We start from the raw sequence: 22659 nt of genomic DNA on the forward strand, positions 1-22659 counted from the left end.
ATTGACCCGATGACGGCGGCTAAATCAAGGTTAGTCTTTGCTCGCATTTGCGTAAATGTTAACCAAATGGCATATATGCCTCAATCCATAGATATCATATCTAAACTAGGAAAATGGTCCCAAGCTATTGAATATGAATCTCTACCATTTGCTTGTTTCCACTGCAAAAAATCGGGGCATTGGGCAAAATCTTGTCCGCTCAAGAAAGGCAAGGAACTCAAGACTGATAGTAACACTAAGAACAAAAAGATCTGGCAAATGAAAAACAAAAAAGTAGATTCATCAATATCCGAGAGTAATCAAAAAAAGGATGCAACGAAACTTATGAATGAAGTCAAGAGGACTGGGAGTAGCAGCATTGATAAACAGGATTGTGTTTGTTCCAACGACCCACCAAAGAGCTCTAAAGAAGCAGAGCCAAGAACTGAGTTGATCAATAAAGAAAACCCAAAAGCTCAGGAGAATGAAACTGTTAGTCAGGAGAAGGAAGAAACCATTCCGGACCAAGAGGATGGATCAACTAGCCAGGAAAAGGAAGAATCCTATCTAGCGTCTTCACTCTCTAAATCGCCTGAGGTAAACTTTAATGAAGCCCAAAACCCTTCTGATTCTGAGCCCTTACAACTTTTAACTAATGGAAGCCCAAAGCCTGTCTTCTGTAAAACCCCTACCCAAATTGTGCATATGCTAGATGAGATTCTTCGGATACCTAGGTCAAGAGAAGGAAAATCGAACAAGGATGAACTTAATGGAGGAATCTCAACTAGAAGCAAGATTAAGGAAAAGGCAGATGTTGGAAGTCAAAATAAAAAGAAAGGAAGGCCATCCCTAAAACATCAAAGGGAACATGAAAGCTGGAAGAACCGTGCTGATGGAACACAGTGTTCCATCAAGTCAGCCCTATCCCCAGTTAAAATATGAAGATTATATCCTCGAATATCAGAGGGCTAAACACCCCCCATAAGCAGGATGTGTTACGGAATGTCATCAGAGATCATAAACCGGATGTGGTCCTTGTTCAGGAAACCAAGATGTCTAAAGAAAAATTTGAAAGGATCAGAATTTTCAAAGAAAATGGAGTAATAGGAACTAACTCGGAGGGTGCTTCTGGAGGAACTGCGATTTTTTGGAACAAAAATACTATAATAGGAAAGGAAATCATCTCCGCCTTTAATAGGAACTCAATTTTGTTTGAGCATATTAAGGACAACTTTGTTTGGGTGTTATCTAATGTCTACGCTCCTAATACTAAATCCAGGAGAGCTAAATTCTGGAAAAGCCTTGCCGCTAACAGACTCTAGTTTGCTGATCAAAGCTGGATTATTATGGGAGACTTCAATACCCTGCTCAAAGACGAAGATAAGATGGGAGGAATCCCCTTACATCTTGATGGAAAACAAGACCTTATGGATTTCATTAATGACCAAGCTCTCATTGATGTTGATCTCCAGGGCATCAATTACACCTGGACTAATAGAAGAACCAGAGCTGATTTGATTTAAGTTAGGCTTGATAGATCTTTAATTTCTCCTGACTGGCTTTCTAAGTATAGCTTCTCCCTTGGTTCTGTTATCAAAATCGGTTCAGACCATTTCCCCATCTCCTTTTCTGCCAACTCTTTTTCGGCTAAGAGAAACTTCCCTTTCATATTTGAAAAAGCTTGGCTCTCCCATCCTTCTCTAGAAGCCTGCATTACTGAATGGTGGAACTCTGAAGTGGAGGGTAAGGCTCTTTTTAGAATTGCTAAAAAGCTCAACATCATAAAAGCCAAAATTAAAACCTGGAACAAAGAGATTTTTGGGGACATATTCAAGAACAAAACTCAAGTCAAAGCTGAATTAAAGTATGTTCAGGATAGAATCCAAGAGGTGGGGTTGACCGAAGATCTTAGGATGGCTGAAAATGATCTGTTATCTAAATACCACTCCATCATTTCTAATGAAGAGACTTTCTGGAGACAAAGATCTAGAGCTTTGTTCCTGAATGAAGGTGATAAAAACACCCGCTTCTTTCACTTAACCGCCCTTAAGCACAGGGCAGCCAACAGAATATCCAGACTAACTTGCAATAAAGGCATCCTAACAAAGGATTGCGACATCAGGAAGAAAGCTCTCGAGCATTTTAGTACCTTGTTGGGTGAAGTGGACAACCTGGATTACAGTAAGCAAAATACCCTTTTACAAGCTATCCCTTCTATCCTGTCGGAAGCTGACAATCGCCTCTTATCCCGTATTCCTTCTAATCCTAAAATCAGAAAGGTGGTGTTTTCCTTTTAGGGTGATAAATCCCCTGGCCCGGATGGCTTCCCCATGTTTTTCTTCCAAAAATTTTGGCACATTGTGGAGGCTGACATTTGCAAAGGTGTTAAGGAATTCTTTGACTCCAGAAGACTTCTTAAGGAACTAAACGCCACTTTCATTGTCCTTATCCCAAAGATCCCCGGAGCTAATTCTCTTAGCAAGTTTAGACCCATCAGCTTGTGTAACTCTGTCTACAAGATCCTTTCCAAGGTTTTGACTTCCAGGTTTCTAGATGTTCTCCCAAGGATCATCTTTGTCCAACAGAATAGCTTTGTCCCCGAAAGACAGATTTTGGACTCTATTATCTCTGTTCATGAAAATATCCACTCCCTGAAAGTGGCGAGTAAACAGGGATTCTTCCTTAAGTTAGACATGGCTAAAGCTTTTGATAGAGTGAACTGGCAGTTTCTCCTCAAGATCATGAAATCATTTGGTTTTGGCAACAAAGTTATCCAGCTCTATTCTCAACTTATGGAAACTTCCTCCTTTGTTGTTATTGTTAATGGCTCCCCGTCTAGTTTCTTCAAAAGCTCCAGAGGTCTCAGACAGGGAGACCCCATCTCCCCTATCCTGTTTACCATTCTTGCTGAATTCCTGGGTAGATTCATCCTTAAAAATGTGGAAGAAGGCAATCTTAAGGGTCTGAAACCTTCTTCATCCAATGTTGTTTGCTCTCATGAACAATTCGTTGATGACTCTATCACCATGGGGGAAGCCACCATCTTGGAAGCCAAAAACATGAAAATCATTCTGAACACCTATGAATCTGCCTCTGGTCAAAAAATCAACTGGGATAAAAGCTCTCTGTTTTTCATCAACACTCTGGCCCAAAGGCAAATTAGGATTGGTAGGATTCTTGGTTGTAACATATCTGAGTTTCCTTCTACCTATTTGGGGTTTCCTCTTTGTCTCAAGCCTGAGGATTCCTTCTAGAATAAGTTAATTGACAGACTCAACCTAAAACTCGCTAGCTGGAAAGGGGTTGTTCTTAGTCAAGCTGGTAAAGTCACTCTGCTCAAAGCCACTCTCCAAAATATTCCTGTGTATGCTCTTAGCTTGTTCAAAATCCCCTCAAAGTTTGCAGAAGCTATTGAAAGAATCCAAAAAAAGTTCCTTTGGTCGGGTGTGGAAGTTAAAAACAGAATCCCCCTCATAGCCTGGAATAACATTTGTTCCCCTAAGGCCTCGTGTGGGTTGGGCTTAAGGAACACTAGTTCTATGAATAAAGCTTTATTAGCCAGGCAAATTTGGAGATTCAAAGGGGAGGAAAGAGAATGGAACTCTATTTGGAAAAACAAATATCTCTATATGCAACCTTCTAAGGAAGAATTCTTTGACAACTCTTTCTCTGTTGATGGATCTACCATTTGGAATGAAGTGCAATCTGCTAAAGGCTGGGCTGCTGCTAGCAGAACTTGGAACCTTGGGGATGGGAGGAAAATAAGATTTTGGGAAGATAGATGGATCTTGGATAAACCTCTGGAGGAAATCCCTATCCTCAAAGATTGGAAAGACAGTTTCAAATGTAGGTACGGTGAAATGGTAAGAGATTACTGGATAAATGGGGACTGGATTGACTTTAGCCAGCAGTGCCCGGATCTCAAGTTCCTTCAGATTGCTCTTTCTGCTAAAATCCCTAGAGACAACAAAGATGACATTCTGATATGGGGCAAAACTCTGGATGGGAAATACTTTGTTTCCTCTGCTGTGGCTATTCATAATGTCCCAGTGGAAGCTACTCCCATCTAGGATAAAGTTTGGAATAAGAACTTAGTTCCCAAAGTCAACATCTTCTTTTGGATTTTCATCCAAAATAAGATATTAACCCTAGATAATCTTCATAAAAGAGGCATTATTTTTCCTAACATGTGTTCTCTTTGTTGCAGGGAAGAAGAGACAGCTTGCCATATTCTCAATCAATGCTCTTTTAGCCAAGACATCTAGAAAATCATCCTGTCCAGGTGGAACCTGAGCTGGGTCTTCCCGAACTCTCTTGGTGACACTTGGCTTCAATGGCATTGTCCTAACTCTAATCCTAAAATTGCGGAGACCTGGAGACTTACTCTGTCGATTGTTATCTAGAATATATAGAAAGAGTGCAACAATAAGATTTTCAGAGATAAAAGGGCTATTCCTGAAGTGGTTGCAAACAAAATCTTTAGGAGTATTTTTGAATGCCTCTATGGTACTGATTAGGGACTTGCTGCTAAAGATGATTTCAAAGACAAATGGAATCTTTCTACTACCACTACTAGCAAGGAGAAAGGCAGAGAAGGTCTTGTCTGGTGTTTCCCCCTGCAGGGATGGATTAAGGCTAACTTCGATGAGGCTTCTAAAGGAAATCCAGGTAAAGCTGGATATGGGGGAATTATCAGGAATTTTGCTGGAAGTTGCCTTAAGGCAGTGGCTGGTCCTCTGGGGAATCAAACTAGCCATTTTGCTGAAGCCTCCACTGCCTTGCATACTTTAATTATAGCCAAAAATCTCAATTATGATAAAATGTGGCTTGAGGGGGATTCACTTAATATTATTAAGTGCTTAAAGGGGGAATCAGAACCTTCTTGGTCTATTGAGAATATCATCATGAAAGCTAGAGAGATTATCGCCAGTTTCAAAGAAATTATTATACAACATGCCTTCAGAGAGCAAAACAGTGTTGTTGACTATTTAGCGAATACTGGAGTTAACTCTGACGCTCAAATGATTTGGCATGAGGATGATCTCAATTTAAATATTAAAGAGATACTCAGAAAGGACCGTTATACGGGGAGAGAAGGACAATTAAGTCATGACAAGTAAAAAGCATCATTTACGCCTTGTTGGAAAGGCCATCATTACCTGGCACTGCGGCAGATTTCCTACTATCTCCAATAAATTGTTGCACGCTTTGTGGGTTACTCAGAGCAAAAATTTGAGTTGCATCAGGAAAGAAGGTCTCAATTTGCAGAGAAACAGAGCTGATAGCTTGCATTTGAAAATGGGAGGAGATCTAAGATGCGAAGAACCTGACAACACGTCGACCTGGGAAGCAATGCCTAAAGTCTGGGCAAAGCTAGAGAAGGGCTCTCTCACCAACTTCATGGAAAATCTTGAGGACTATGACAAAGGTAGGGTTAACTTAGCTGTTTCCAAGATTTCTGAAAACTGGTCTAATGGCTCTTTTAAACTTTATGGAGTTAAATTTAAGTTGGACGCTGGGCTTATTTCAACTGTGACTAGAATGCCCCACACCGGGCTTAACTTCTTTCAAGACCTCAAGGTCTCCAACAATGTGGTTACCCTATTCCTGCGAAAAGAGAAAGAGCGGGCCAAAATTGGCAAGGCTACCGGGGGCTACTACGATGCTACAAACATCAAGAAGTTGTGGGGCTGGGTCCTGAATGCAATCATGGAGTATATTACGGTTAAAGGTCGTTTCTCCAGGGCCCACACCTACCACTTCGTGCTCTTAAACCATTTCAGACATGACAAAAAAGTGTCTCTGCCCTACTACCTTTTTCGATCCCTCTCTAGGTCCCTGAACAAGCATAAGACTAACCCTTCCATCCTGATTCTCCACTGCGGGCTCCTGTTGCTCATCTATGAGCATTACAAAACCCTTGCTCTACAAGAAAATAAGCGGATTTTCGCTTCCCCAGGTAAAAGGAGGATGGAAGAGGGAGATACTAGCAAGCAGAAGGCGTCATCTAGCAAGAAAAGGAAAAGTGCCCCCAAGTTGGAAACTGAGGACATTGTCAAGGAAAGCAGTGGTATGGAGACGGATGACTCTAACGGTGAAGATAGCTAGAAAGAAGAGGAGCTAGGCAATGAGGAAGAAAGTAGAGATTTCATGCCTGGTCAAGATAGCCCTATTCTAAGTGATCACCCTAGTAAGGACAATAGCCATCTGATGGAGGAGACGGCTCCCAAGGATAATGAGGAAACCGAAGTTAATTTTGAGAAGGAAACAAACAAAGGCTCTAAGAAGACCCTGACTGAGGAAAGGGATAGCAAGGACAAGGAAAGTGCTGGTGAGGGGCTTATCTTGGATAATCTCAAGAAGCTCTTGAAGGCCAAAATGAATTTCGATAGATGGACTTACGAAACCCTGAAAAACCTGGAGAAGAAAGGGATAAATTTAGATAAAAAGAGGGAGGATGAAAACAAAGAGCATATTAATTGGAAGCAGGAAATGGAGAACAAGGTAAAATCGTTGGAAGAGGGAAAAGAAGCGATGAAAAATCTGATAGGAATTATCCCAAGTATCCTCTCTGTTGTCACCAAAAATTTGGAAGACATTGCCAAGGTCTTTGACCATACTCCTAAACCAGTTGTAGATCTTGACCTGGAGGAGGAGACCATCCAGACTAGAAGTGGTGATGCTACCCCGACGGGTGGGACTGTGAAAAGAACTAGGGGCAGTATCAAGAAAGTTGTGGTTGCTGTGGCCAAGGACCCTCCCAACTTCAAAGACAACATCAAAGAGCTACATGAAATTAGCAGCACCCTGGCTAAAGCCCTGGATAAAATCTGATTCCTGGATGGCCTGCTGGCTTTTCGGGGCTTTTGTGGGTTTTCTTCAGTTTTTCGCTAGTTTTTTCCTTTTAGTTTGGTTCCTCTCCATTTCTCGTGGCTTTGATGTTTAAGTCTTTCTTGTAAAGGGTTTTGGGGCCCCTTCAAAACCTGCTTTTTCATTAATAAAAAACATATAATGTATTCGACAACAAAGATAAGGTAAGAATAGATGATCTATTAATATAAAGGAAAGATGATTTATAATTGCAGAAAACATAGAAATTCTACAAGAGAAAAGGGAGAAGAACCCTTTAAAAGAGCTACAAAATTTGCCCTTATAGATCAGGCATAACTCAGATGGAATGCTAGGTTCAAAAACCCTAACTAGCTAGGGTTAGGTTACAAAAGAGAGAGGATTAGATCAAACCGATTGATCTTGATGGTTGTCTGTCTAAAAATATCTCCCAAAATTGGGAAAGAGCGGTAATCCCTTAAAAAAGGGGAGAATCCCTGCATTGAATAGCGTTTGATTGTCCTCTGTCAAGCCCAAAAAGTCTTCAATTTGCAATAAATGGTCAATGTCAACATTTGAAAACCCTCTACAAATTCATGGTGGAGTAATGGTGATCATCTCTCAGCTCTCTAAAAGTGGTTGGAAGAGATCTGATCTGATTTGGGCCACCGACGAGGTCAAAAACTGATTTTCAACCCATTAAATCGACAACCACCCTCGGGCACCTGTTTGAATTTTAACGATCACCTCCAGTTTAAATTTAGGCCACTAGATCCTCCTTATTGCACGTGGTTGGATGACCAAGACCATGCAATGAAGATGAGATGGTCCCATGAGCCAAACAACCCATCACAGTATCGCAGCCAAGGGCAGGACCCCATTCCCAATCGCTACGAAACAACGATAACACTCTATTCCTTGATATTACTATCCACATCGCTCATCGCATTGTCGCACAAAAATAGAAGATCAGAATAGGGAACAAAATTGGAAAGTTGTTGACTGTGTGACAAGCGATAAAAAGAACTCTTGCCAGTCGGTAGTGGGTGAAAGGGGCCAGTCCCGTCATGAAGAAGGGGCCCTCTAGTTGGTAGTTTTTAAGTGAAATGACTGCCCGTGCCAGTCAACAATAATCATGAAATTGTGAGTTTTGATTAGGGCAAAATACATGACGTGGTTATACTCTAGACAAAATGGCATGCAAGAGACCTCATATTCACATATCATGACGGATTTTCACAATTTTTTTTGGTTGGATCTTCATAATGTCATGGTAATCTTGTGAATATATAAAAAAATTGGTGGGAACACAATGTTTGATGTAGATTTTTATTAATGTAGGTGTACCATTTTGTGTGGATAATAGCCAAAGCTAAGAATAAATGTTATGAGATTCGGTATGGAAAGGAGAATGTATTAGGGTTTATCTTTATGGACATGTTATTTTTTTTTCATTTTGAGAGAGTAAGATATTGTTTGGAAATATAAAAAGTATAGGAGATTAAAGTGTGAAGTGGATGTTTTAAATCATTTAATTGCAAACAATAACAAATATTAACTTCAAACGATCTTACTAGGGATTGCAAGGGTATGTGGATTCCTTAACTTAATATATTCACTTCTTTTAATACATATACATATTCTATTTTAGATTTTACATTTCTTTGTATGTGTATATTGGAGGCTAGGGGTAATATAGCATTGGTTGTGCATATATTTCTCTATGGATGATATATGGGTATAACACCTACTCATGAACCATATATAAGAATATCTAGCTTCATTGGTGCAAATTATGTGAATATGTATGCATATAAGTGGAGAAGGAGAAGGGAGAGAGAGAAAAATGATCAATGACTCCTAAGTGTCCTTTCTCAACAACTAGAGTTTTCTTCTCCAATGGATGATGAATATATTTTTTTGCACTTTGAAACTTTACAAAATATTCTCTTTATTAAATCTATTTTGCATCAAATCTATTCTACTCTATATTTGAATGATAAATAATTACACACACCTCACTAATGCAAAACTTACTTAACCTTTTTATAGCACTTCATGCACCAAAATTAAATGCATTAAACACACAAGTCAACCAAACAAAAATAAAGTATAATATTAAAAATTTCATGAGTTGACGTCCAATTACACCTCATTCAAAATAGTAAAATTCAATTGGATAACCTTAAATTAAACCCAATATAAGAATCTCCAAAGCTTTGACATCAACAACCTTTGTCATCAATGAAAATATTTCCAACAATCTCACTCTAACATTAATGACCATATTTCCAAAGTCTCCCTTTTTGAACAAAATACACTTATACATGAATGATAGAATTTCCAACAATATTCATATTTTCCATTGATGGTAACCCTACAAATAATTAATCAGTTGTGAACACAAGAAGAACATAATACTACTTTATTGTCACATCCCTCCTCAATGTTCTCTATATTTCTTTATTGACATGCAAGGAAGAGTTCTAGTGCTAGGGGAATGTGGTAGGAAGAATTTCACAAAATAAACTTCAAAGACTATCAAAACTAACTACCTTTAGTGTGACTAGACAAGTAGTATGTTAAGAATTCAGGAAACCACTTGAGCTAAGAAAATAACACATGTATGTTGATTAATCTTGATATGTGTGGCAAATAAAATAAATAAATGTAAAGAGATTCGATAACAAATATGCCTTAAAAAAAGAAATCATATCGCCAGTCAATCAAATATTTTATCAATGTAACAATCAATTAGCCAGTCAACTCAGATAGTCAAGTGCTCAATTCTGTCAATTGTGTAGTAATACCTAGCATATGCATAGTTATATCAATTGCACAACTTTTCCTATCAAAAGCATAGCTTGTGATCACATGTGTAGAAACATTAATCATAGGCTCAATTTTATCAACTGCATAACTTTATTTCACAAAAGTGCAACAAAACATGTTGTTGTAGCGTCCTAAAATTGTGACACTTGCAATTTCGGCTGCATTTGGGTCTTCACGATGGCGACGCAACACTAAACCTAAATGGAGACCCCGAAACTTGTCCACGACATCAAAAACTGCATTTTTCCAGCACCCTGGCCTGATCCTCCTTGCACCCTACTGTCTCAGGAGGTGGGACCAGGGCGCCCAGCGCCCTGGTCCTTCAGGACCAGGGCGCCCAGCACCCTGGTCCCCCAGGACCATGGCACCTAGCGCCCTAGTCCCTGGCCCTATTTTGGGCCCGGTCTCCTATGGGACTTCGGGTCTTTTTGTTTGCAAAATGGAAAAAAACATTTCCTGGTTGCCCTAAGGTTGGGAAAATCAGTCTATCAACCCTAATTGACAAGTATATAAACTACATTTTCCTCTCTCATTTGGATGGATGGAAAAGACGTGGAAACGATATTCAAATATTCAAGCATTCAAGCATTGAAGCATTCCTTCAAGCAATTGATTATTCTAAGTCTCCATTCAAGGCTAAGTGTTGCATTCAAGACAAGGATTCAACCATTGAAGAGGAGATCACATACTAAAACATACAACATACAACAACATCTATACCTTCGCATATAAGGATACAAACATCCTTACAACAAGGTATTAGTACTTGTTTTACATTACATTTACAGCATTTCTCATTTCTTGGTTAATTCCAAAACCGGGGTTTGACCTAAGGGAAAACCCCTAATCCCTAACCCCCCAATCATCTTCGCTTTTCTATGTGTAGGTTGCAGGTACACGACTGAAATTGAAGATCTGGAATCCTTGTGCAGAGACGAACAGATCCCCCTTCGTTTCGCGGATTTTTCGGAGGACCGTGTGCATGCCGGGCGCCATTGTCCCATCAACTTTTGCTCAAATTTGCAGGACAGCGCCGTCTCGACATTTTACTGTTAATTCCAGGTCTGCAGCTTCATCCTATATCCCTATCTTAGTTTATAAGCGAATCTTTCTCACTTTCTATGCATTCCTACCTTAATCATTCTATCCACAATCTTTACAAAAGAGAGTAGCCTTGCTGTCTTAACCCTTGAAACTCACCTATCCAATCTTGCACTATGTGGGATTGGATCTTGTGGGTTTCAACCCCTCTTTTGAATGTAAAGTCTCCCCTAAGTGAAAACCGTCAACCCTAGTGACCTCCCTTCTCTCTCCTTGGAGTTGGAAGAGGGGGGAGCAACTAGGGTTCACGATTTTTCCGCTTTACATTTTGGTGAACCCGACGTGAACATCCTTTCTGATTATTCATGGTTAGATCTGAAAATTTGCTCCCTTAATTACATTTCCATGTTTGATATTTTGCAAATTTTAGAGGTTGATTGCATGAAAACCCTAAATTTTCTTTTTAGTAATTGAAGTTACGAAATGTCTAAATGTTAATGCTTGTTTCAGATCTACCCTTCTATTGCAAATTGTCAATCCATATTTGTGCTTTAATTCTAAAAGTTAAGTGGTTAAGTGTCAAAACCCTAATTTTTAAAACCCTCTTGATTCAACCTTTGTCCAACAATTTCACTGATCAAAACATTTCCAAATCAGCTGTAACTTTGGATTCCGCAATAAAATCATAATATCTTTCATCCCTGAAAATTTGGAAAAAAGTTGTGAGGACCGTGTGCACCTCGAGCGCCATCATCCCCGACATTTTTTCCGAAATTTTGGGAGCTAGATCTTACTGTATTTTCCTGCTAAAATCTAGAATTTTGGCTGATTTTATCAACTACAACACTTTCAAAATTAAAATCAAAGTTGCTCTTGTGGTTGCTTGGATTAAGGCTTCTAAACATTCAAAAATTGTCGAAACTGAAATTCATGTCAAAATTGTGTTTCTTACTGTCCTAAATCTGAAAAGTGTGTTGGCATTCATTCGAAATTTCAGTGCTTTATTCAAATTCTTGCAATTTGTGACTTTTGAAATTAAGTGCCTAATTACAACAACTTTGATTTCTGCTCTCAAAATTGAATTTTGCATGAAATTGAGTCAACTTTTAAATTTCAAAACCTGCATTGCTTTTGGTATTCCCTCTAAAATCATAAAATTCAAAATTTCAGTTTCCCTCTCTTTTTCAAAATTCAAAATTTTGCATTTTTCGACAATCTTGGTAGGGTTCAATTTCGAGATTGCAACTTTAATTTGGCCTATCTACAGATCGTAAAATCACTCAATTTTTTCAGATTAGCTTTAAAATCATCATACCTTTCATCCCTGCAAATTTCGAAAAAAGTTGCGAGGACCGTGTGCACTCTGAGCGCCACGGTCCCTGACATTTTTTCCGAAATTTTGGGAGATTATCGTGATTGCATTTAACAGCTTAAATCTAGGAGATTGGCTGATTTTACTGAAATTTGCTACCTCTAAAATTCAAAATCTTCTCTCTCTCCCTAGTGCATGAGTTTTACAACAGTAAGCCCTACTTACACTATTCCCGTTAGACGAAGCTATAGAATTAAGTCTTTCCGAGGTTTAATTACTGAGGAGATGGAACCTAATTTGAATAGCCTTTTTAACGAGGACATGGGTAATTCCTCTAATCCTCCTAATGATGAAGAAGCTCTCCATGAGGTTTCTGTAGAACAACTTTCGAAATTGGATAACCAATTTGATGATTTTCGACAATGGATGTCTCAAGAATACCCTGATAGTCAAGCTCTTCCTTTAATTGAGGGTCTAAAACGTATGCTTCAAAGTGATAAGAATGGAATTGATATTTTGCGTGGTATTGCACACATTGTGGATTCGAATGTGATGCCTATGAAGAGTTGTGCTGAAACTTTAGGTTATACACAACTTCCTACTCAAGTCAATCATTCTATTCCTTTGACAACTTCTATTGCTAGTATACCTACTTTCACATCAAACATAATGACTACTTCAATACAAGATATTCCGCCTATGATCACTAGTCATGGGGGCAATCCCTCTTCTTCAATTAACCCTCTTCCTTCATTCAATCCAACTTCTTCATTCATTCCTTCAGTAAGTGTTCCTATTTCATCTCTGCAAATGAACATGACACAAGGGGGCAATTCGTTTAACCATTCCATTCCTCCTTGTAGTGTTCCTCCTTTCCAATCCTCTCCTATGACTAATTATTATAGTGTCCCGCCACCTTACTCTCTACCTTCTTTCAATAACATAACACCTCCATCTCAATCTAACACATCTAATATGAATTCTTCGACTGAAGCGACCATTAACAATCTTGCACAAACTGTCTCTTCTTTACAGCAACAAATTGCCTCTATGAATCAATCTAAGTTTAGTGTGCCTACATTTGATGTTGCGAGCCCACTTTCTCTTGACATTGTTCGAGCTATTCCCCCTAAGCATGTTGAAATTCCACATTTGGAGCTTTATAATGGTAAAGGTGATCCTCTAACACATGTTAAGACTTTTCAAACAATATGTACTGATTTTGCTTATGACCAAAGGTTGCTTGCAAAACTGTTTACTAGAACATTAAGAGACAAAGCCTTACAATGGTATTGCTCGTTGCCTTCTTATTCTATTACTTCTTTCGAACAACTTGCAAATGCTTTCATTCAACAATTTCAAAACAATATAAGCCCTAAAGTTACTTTGATCGATTTAATGCATTGTAAACAAGGTGTTAAAGAAAAAGTGACTAATTTCATTGGTAGATAATAGCATTTGTATGCTCAAATTTCTTTTCCAGTGCCTGACAATGATATTCAAAGAATCTTTATTTCTAATTTACAAAAAGATATTCGAGACAAACTTCTGTTTTCTGAGTTTACTTCTTTCCAACAGTTGTGTGCAACTCTTCACAATTATCAACTGACTATGAGTCAAATGGAACAATCACATCCTATTGCTCCGAGTGATAAGGGTGATAGCAGTCAACAACCATTTGGAAAGTTTAAACCGAATAGAGATTCCATCAAATTCAATGAAAACATCATCAACAACAATGTGAATGCAGCATCAGGTGTGCCTCCTATTTCTAAGTTTTTCAAGAAAGAAAGAAAGTTTACTCCTTTGAATGAATCATTGCATAGTATTATGAATAAGTTATTGGAACAAAATGTGCTTACTCTTCCTCCTATAAGGCAAATCGATCCTGCAAAGATTAATTCACCTTATTTTGATAACAAATCTTTTTGTCAATTTCATCGTCAACCTGGGCATGATACTGAAAAATGTTTTGCTTTAAAGGGTAAAATTCAAGATTTGATTGATAATAATACTATCTCTGTTTCTGGAGTGAATGATAAAGGCAATACATCTGTAGCTCCTCCTAACCAAAATCTTAAGATTTTTACGGATCCATTACCTTCTCATACCTCTAATGCGATTGAGGCTAATGATTCCTCTTTCTCATCTGATGGTCTTGTGTCTATGACTCCGATTGTGATTAACTTTGTAGAGCAGCAAGAAAACCCTAAAGAACCTTCCATCACATTTGATTCTAGTGAAACTATCAGGGCACCTGATGGTCCTTTATATATAGTTGCAAAAGTCAAGAATACACCTTGCCGTGGAGTGCTTATTGACCCTTCTTGCATGGTTAATGTTATTACTGAAGAATTTCTTTTTACTTTGCAATTGAATCAAGTGATTTATGACAAAATAGATGTGATTGTGAAATTATTTAATGCATTTTCTTCTCCTGCAATTGGTTCTATTACATTACCTATTGAGGTCCATAACAAATCCCTTGATGTGAACTTTGCTATTATTCCTTCATCCGAACAATTTTGTGTGAAGCTTGGCTATCCTTGGCTATCTTCCATGAAAGCTATTGCTTCTCCTATTCATAAGTGTTTGAAATTTCCCCATAATGGTGAAGTTGTTACTGTCAATCATAGTCTCTTTAAACCAGCTGAAAGAACTTCTAGCGTTCCTATTGATTATTTTTGGCCTAAACAATTCCAATCTCTTCCTCCGCGAAGTGATCATCTTTTCAAATCTTATCAAAAGTGGAAAATAGATATGATCCTATCTATAAGTGAACCTAGAACACCCAAACTTGATATTCCTATCGTTCTTGAGAAGGAAGTTCTTCCTTTGAAAGATAAAACTAATGTCTTTCCTCAAGAAGATTCCCAACCCGTTCCCATGGATGTGACTATGTCTATGCCTAATAAACTTTCTAAAAGTAGACCTATACCTCCTCGTCATGATGGACTTGGTCTCCTTCCTAAACCAAATATTCCTCCTTTATATGGAGCAGTTCCTCCTCCTTCCTTTTATAGAGAGAAGAGACCTTCTTCTTCTCCTATTTTCCAGCCTAAGAGACCACAACCTAAACACCCAAGTGATAAGGATGAGAACATTCCTCCTCCTCAATCTTCTCCACTTCCTACTAAGACTAGACCAAATCGTTCTGCACGTGAACGCCGACGAAAGCGTCGTCTTAGAGCTCAAGCAGCTGCTTCTCAAACTTTGCAATCTCCAAAAACACCTTCAACAAGCATTATTCCATTTTCTCCAAAATCTCCTAAACATAAGATGCATGATGATCTTGATCCTGTGTGAGCTAAAGATCCTATTTTTATAAATCTTGATGATGATATAGATGAAAATGTTATTCATGATGAAAATGTTACTTCTCTTACTTCTGATAGTGAATATGAATTTGTTGATGTTGATAACCATCTATCTAACGAATTTTCTAAAGCACTTATCCTAGCTCCTAGACAAGAACAACGTGGCTTGGAACATGAACATAGCCCTTGTTTGGATCTTGTGATAGCTCCATCTGCTGTGTTGGATGTTCCTCCTCTAGCGTGTTCCCTGCCTTCCCGAAACATTGATCAGCAAGATCGGGGGGTAGATGACGTGCTAGACTAGTTTCATTAGCATAGCAGACTCTCTCCTCCTCTCTTTTGTTACTTCCTCTATGTGTTATTCTCATTCTTCTATTTGTCGTCCTTAGTGTTGTCTATTGGAGGACAATGCAAAGCATTGAGATCTCTTTTGGTCTCTCTCATGTTGACTCAAAAGACACATGTGTTCCCTTCTTCTAGGTGACCTTCCTTGATTGGGGAATGAAGAACAATTATGCATACATACATATGATATACATGACTTATCATACAGCATACTGACCCCGAGGAAAGCGAAGTCACCTTGTGCTTTGTGTTTTGTGTCTATTATCCTTGGGCTTATCTCACATTTGGGGGCTAAATCCTTGTGATAACGTGCTCCTTTCCTTCTCATTTCTTATGTGTATCACTACCTTAAAGCAATCACCCCCGTTGAGGCATGTGCGATCGCTTTAACGTAGGGGGGCATACATCCCGTCTATCCCTTCAGGATACTTGAAAATTTCTTGGCAAACTTAGCTTTGCCTTGAAAATTTTGGGTATTTCTCTTGCATGACTCATAGTGAGGGAACCTTACTACTGACAGTCATGGTTCTCCCTCGTGATCTTCCCTTTTACTTTGTCAATCGAAGTCGTAAGATCCTTAGTCCACTGGGGGCTTGGTGTGTCTTGCCTCCTTGACGTGGTGAAAGTTTTTCAATGTTGTTTCCTTGTACTTTACCAGAAGTATGAGCGTACGCCTATACTCCCGCTAAAGTGGGGGCTAAATGTAGCGTCCTAAAATTGCGACACTTGCAATTTCGATTGCATTTGGGTCTTCACGATGGCGACGCAACACTAAACCTGAATGGAGACCCCGAAACTTGTCCACGACATCAAAAACTGCATTTTTCCAGCACCCTGGCCTGATCCTCCTTGCACCCTACTGTCTCGGGAGGTGGGACCAGAGCACCCAGCGCCCTGGTCCCCCAGGACCATGGCGCCTAGCGCCCTAGTCCCTGGCCCTATTTTGGGCCCGGTCTCCTATGGGACTTCGGGTCTTTTTGTTTGCAAAATGGAAAAAAACATTTCCTGGTCGGCCTAAGGTCGGGAAAATCAGTCTATCAACCCTAATTGACAAGTATATAAACTACATTTTCCTCTCTCATTGGATGGATGGAAAAGGCATGGAAACGATATTCAAATATTCAAGCATTCAAGCATTGAAGCATTCCTTCAAGCAATTGATTATTCTAAGTCTCCATTCAAGGCTAAGTGTTGCATTCAAGACAAGGATTCAACCATTGAAGAGGAGATCACATACTACAACATACAACATACAACAACATCTATACCTTCGCATATAAGGATACAAACATCCTTACAACAAGGTATTAGTACTTGTTTTACATTACATTTACAACATTTCTCATTTCTTGGTTAATTCCAAAACCGGGGTTTGACCTAAGGGCAAACCCCTAATCCCTAACCCCCCAATCGTCTTCGCTTTTCTGTGTGTAGGTTGCAGGTACACGGCTGAAATTGAAGATCTGGAATCCTTGTGCAGAGACGAACAGATCCCCCTTCGTTTCGCGGATTTTTCGGAGGACCGTGTGCACGCCGGGTGCCATCGTCCCGTCAACTTTTGCTCAAATTTGCAGGACAGCGCTGTCTCGACATTTTACTGCTAATTCCAAGTCTGCAGCTTCATCCTATATCCCTATCTCAGTTTATAAGCGAATCTTTCTCACTTTCTATGCATTCCTAGCTTAATCATTCTATCCACAATCTTTACAAAAGAGGGTAGCCTTGCTGTCTTAACCCTTGAAACTCACCTAGAATCCAATCTTGCACTGTGTGGGATTGGATCTTGTGGGTTTCAACCCCTCTTTTGAATGTAAAGTCTCCCCTAAGTGAAAACCGTCAACCCTAGTGACCTCCCTTCTCTCTCCTTGGAGTTGGAAGAGGGGGGAGCAACTAGGGTTCGCGATTTTTCCGCTTTACAGTTGCATGCATAATTTTACTTAATCCTATCAAAAACACATTTTTTCCTAACATATGCATAACAATGCACATATATGCACATCTTTATGCTTCAAAAGTGTCATTGCACACCAAAAACCACAATATCTATCATTCTCCACATTTGCTAAATCTATTTTTGTACCCTATTTATGATGCATTTATGACACCCTAGCAATCTAAGGGTTAGATACATACTAGTTTATCACAGTCCTATAGCCACTCAGACCATCACACATGTTCAAACTGTCACACACACTCAAATCGATAAACTGCTACTAGAATTCTATCTATCTCTTCTCCTTTCTATTTTTTTGTTTTTCTTTAGGCTCAACTCTAAAGTTGAAGGACACAAATAAGGAAGGATGAACCCCAAGCACCTATTTATAGGTGTTGTAACCTAATTGGCCTTGCTTGTTCCTCCCAATCCTTGTGAACCTGATTACCCTCTCCTGGTGTCATTATCTTCTAGCTAACCCTATATTTTGTCATTGACCAATTAACCTTTTTGCTTCTTCCTATTGAGTGTTTGCCCATATTTTTTCTATTTTTCATCCAATCTCTCAAGGGGGTATACCACTTACTATACAGGGCATTTTGGGGCACATACCATTTTATTTTACCTTTTGAATCAATACGATAACCTAGATCATCTCAAAAAGGGGCAAAATGTAGACACCTAAAATTGTCCATAATTAAACAATTTTTTTATTATTTATTTAATTATTTTATCATTAACTTCCTCTATTAATTAAATCAATGTTTTTATTTATTTTATTAATTCATTATCCTCTTCTTTCTAATCCTAGCCCTCCAACTTATTCACATGCATCATAATCTAAATTTGTAGGCATGTGGCAAGTGCCTAATTACTCTTCATTAATTTTTCTCTCTCCTTCTCACATGACAACACATCTACCTAACTCTCACCTACCACTCAATCTCATCCCTTCATTCAAATTAACCTCTTAATCTTATTCATTCCCACCTACCACTCAATCTTATCCCTCCATCTCACTTTAACCTCTTAATCTCATTGATTCTCTTCTAACTATTTAATCATGACCATTGATCTTTAAACCTCTTAATCTAAGCCCTTGATTCTCTTTGAGATTTCTATAAAAGAGGCTTCTTCCCTTTCATTTTCAAGATATCAATCATTAGTGTAGTTGCATAATGCTAAAATCTCTCCAACTTGCATCATCATCTCCTCCATAGCTTGCATCATCAATCAACCACACTCCATTCCTTTGATGCCATGTTGTGCTAGTGCATAAGGTTGAGAGAAAATACTCCATTTTCACAAGATCTTGCAGAATAAGAGAACAATGGAGTCTTAGAGAATGGGAGAACAATGGTGTCAATCATTTCATGGATGTGAGGTATAATTGTTATTTTTTTTGTTTGCATTTCATGATTTAGTGCTCCATTGGCATTGTTGGATATTATGGTAGATTCTAGGCTTGTGGTTAGGCTGATTAGGGTTTACTATTAGGTTCAATATTTAGCATACAAGTGGAACAAGAGAAAAACAAAGAGAAGCAATAAACTGATTATTTCATGAGACAAAAAGTAATGATCCTAAATTAGATAACACAAATAGTTGGACACCATGACCTATTGACCAAATTGAAGCAATTCCTAGTAAATATTGGAACAAGAAGTCAACATCGCAAGTCTGGATAGTTGGGAAACACTGGTAGACAAGACTAATCATGATAGACCCCCAAATTTATCATAAAAAGATGAGCAGAGTGATTAAGGATTTAGTGGGAGTCATGAACTTGCTCGCAAAGATATGTAAACTGGTGCTTGAACTAGCCTCTTATAACATAAGTTCGGTGGGTAGTTCAACCAATATGAAAATACTAGGTACTTGGTAGCATGTAGAGGTCAATGTGCATGGAGTCAAGCAATTTATTGTTGGCAATTGACACTCTATTGGTTAGGTTTCACTATGTTGTCATTGATGGCAACATTATTTTGGGTTCCAGCTTCATATGGTGTACCGACAGGCACTTCACAGACTCTACACCAACACCGACACCGACAAGATAGAAGATTTCTTTGGTCACCGACAATGTAGGACGACATGGTATAGTAAAGGTCATCAGTATTGAAGGCCGACACTTCTTGGATCCTGCATCGACAACTTGTTTTAATGTTTATTCATTTATGTTATACGACCAACATGTAATATGATATTGTATATATCTTTGTAAGCTGACATAAGACATAAATTTGTATAGGGTATATAGGGGAGATTGATTAGACCATTTTGGAATAAGGAAAATAATGATAGGATGTGATGTAATGCGAAATATACACTATGTATGTGAGGAATTCATTGTAAGGGTTATTTCGGTACTAAGGTTTAGGGTTTTAACTGGAATAGACAGAGCTTAAACCAAAACTATATTTTGGCATAGAAGATGCTATCTTAGCAGTTCACACTTCTCTAGATTGTTGTTTGGAATTTTATGTAGTCAGTGAGGCTCCTATTGTGATTGAGCAATGTGCTCTAGGCTATAAGCCTTCCTGCAAGTGCAGGCCCATCATATATTGTATTATCTCTTCATATGGCTAGTGAATTGATGTTGTGGGTCACAAATCCCACCGTGGTTTTTCCTCATTGAGGTTTTCCACGTATAAATTTGTGTGTTATGGTTCTCATTTATGTGTTTGGCTTATTGGCTGCATTACTTATTTCAATTCTGTTTATACCGGTATACCGATTGGTGCATGAATGTTTTGTTAAGGCTAAAATCTTATATTTTGGTATAACACTGATCCACACCCCCCCCCCCCCCCCCCTCTCAGTGTTATTGGTTTCCAACATTTATAGACTTTGAGGTAGTCACAATAAAGGAGATATTTGATTCATTTGATGCATTGTTGGGACAAAGATGGTTGTTGAATCAAAACATAAGTAATAGATGCCAAGAAGGAAGAGAAATCATTTATGGATAGTAGAATACAAGTGCACTTTCCTTTGGGGAAGAGTCCATAAGAAACTTATGTGGAAGAATTGAATGCAGATGAATATGAGGAAGATGATAGAAACATAAACACCATAAACAAGCTATGTACCGGTAAAATTGAGGAGGTTCTTAATTTAGAAAGAGAGATTGAGGTAAATGAGATAGATGAGATGACAAATAGCGAGGAAGTATGAGAGGAATGGGTGAATGATGAATAAGAGGTGTATGCCTGTAGGATATTTTTCTCTCAAAGGGTTTTCATGATCATATTGTTACACCATAGGGGAATAAAGAGAGATCAAACTTTTGGTTGACATGATGTGTACAGGGAAAGCAAAAGCTAACGCAACTGATGACAGATGATTATGGGTTCATGTATCCTTCAATTTTAGTTGTTATTGTTGGAACTTGGTTGCAAACATATTTGATTAGAAAGAATGGCATAACTACATTTGAAGACTACAAGAAACACAAAACCATTATCATGTATTTGCACCTTGTTATAGTAACAAATGTTAAATTATCGAAGCATCATGCCAAACCAAGGACAAAAGAACTATGGATAGATTGTGAAACAATAAAAAGAAAGAAAGAAAGAAAGAAAGACAAACAAGTAAATTACCTACCTTTGATTGAATTGGAGGTGGATTTGGCTTCGAAGGAATGAATATTGGATTTGGTCTCCAATATTCGAATGCTTTGCCCTATTTTTTGAAGCCATTGTGGGTGAAAATGACCCATTACGACTCTATTTTTTCTTTTTATGGTCTTAGGAAATGGATATCGGATATTGGATCAGATATCTGGTCTGATCCAATATCCAATATTTGTTTGTTGATGAATTCTATTTTTAAAAAATATGTTGGCAGTTTTATTTGTTAATATATTATTAAAATTAGTATTTATATTAATATATTAAATTAGTATATATATTAATAATATATAATATTTTATTTTAATTTTTTTGGAACCGTGAGTCACATCACGAATATCGGATCTGGAATTAGATATCCAATCTCAAATTTGATATCTATTATTAACCAATATCTATTTTGCTAAGGTGTTTGCCATAGCTACATGTACTGTCACCCAAACCAACTAAAAAGTCAATAGGATTTTGACATTTTTGGGCTAATTAAAAATGGTTTTTTTTCCACATCGCCATGTTTTTCCCCCCATGATCCTGCACATACCCAAATATTACACAAAAAGGAGTCCAAAGGAAATTCAAGGAAGAGGATCCAAGTATGGATATAAATGAAGAGATAAATAATTCTATTAAGGAATCACTAAAATAAGTGGCAAAAATTTGTGAAAAATCATAAAAGGTTCTAATGCTAACAAAGGGTGTAATATATAGGCATCCACATTATTATGAGAGACACGAATCATGGAGTAAACTATCATGGAGGAATGGTATTACAAGAAACCAACAAGAAAATCACTATAGACCTACATTGAATCAAAGGAACAATTACAAAAATCAATAGTATCATAAAATTACTGCCTACTTAGGAATAATCTCCATGATAAGGAATGGAATGAAATGGGTGAAAAACATTATGGTTGAAGAATGGGATCTAAGCATTATGAAGAAAAAGACACAATACAAATGTACTATGAATGGTTAAATTATTGGTCATAACGTGATAATTGTAATAATTTGTGATAGTCACTCTTTGACTTCTTCTCATGTTTTGGGATGAAACATGTCAAGTGGAGGTGACATGTTATGTAACTAGGGATATGGTATTATAATGTATTTAGGTGGATGGAGATGTCGACATGTGGAGCGTATTCCTTAAGTTATTTACCTTGAACCTCATGCTAATTTTTTGCGTAATTAAATATATTAGGAGTTGAGTAGGTCTTTATTAGGATTTACCCTTACATTGTATTACTTGGAGGAGGTATGTATAAAGGAAGGTGATTATTATTTTAAGACGTGTGTGAAGTATGATACAATATTTGGGATCTTTTGGAGATATAGCATGGAGTGACTTTTTCCTTAAAAAGTATTATATTATTTTAACCTACTTCAAGGGTTTACAATATTTCTACATATATGTTAGGGCATATTGTCCAATGA

This window comes from Cryptomeria japonica, chromosome 8, assembly GCF_030272615.1.
Source record: "Cryptomeria japonica chromosome 8, Sugi_1.0, whole genome shotgun sequence".
Classification (NCBI taxonomy): domain Eukaryota; kingdom Viridiplantae; phylum Streptophyta; class Pinopsida; order Cupressales; family Cupressaceae; genus Cryptomeria; species Cryptomeria japonica.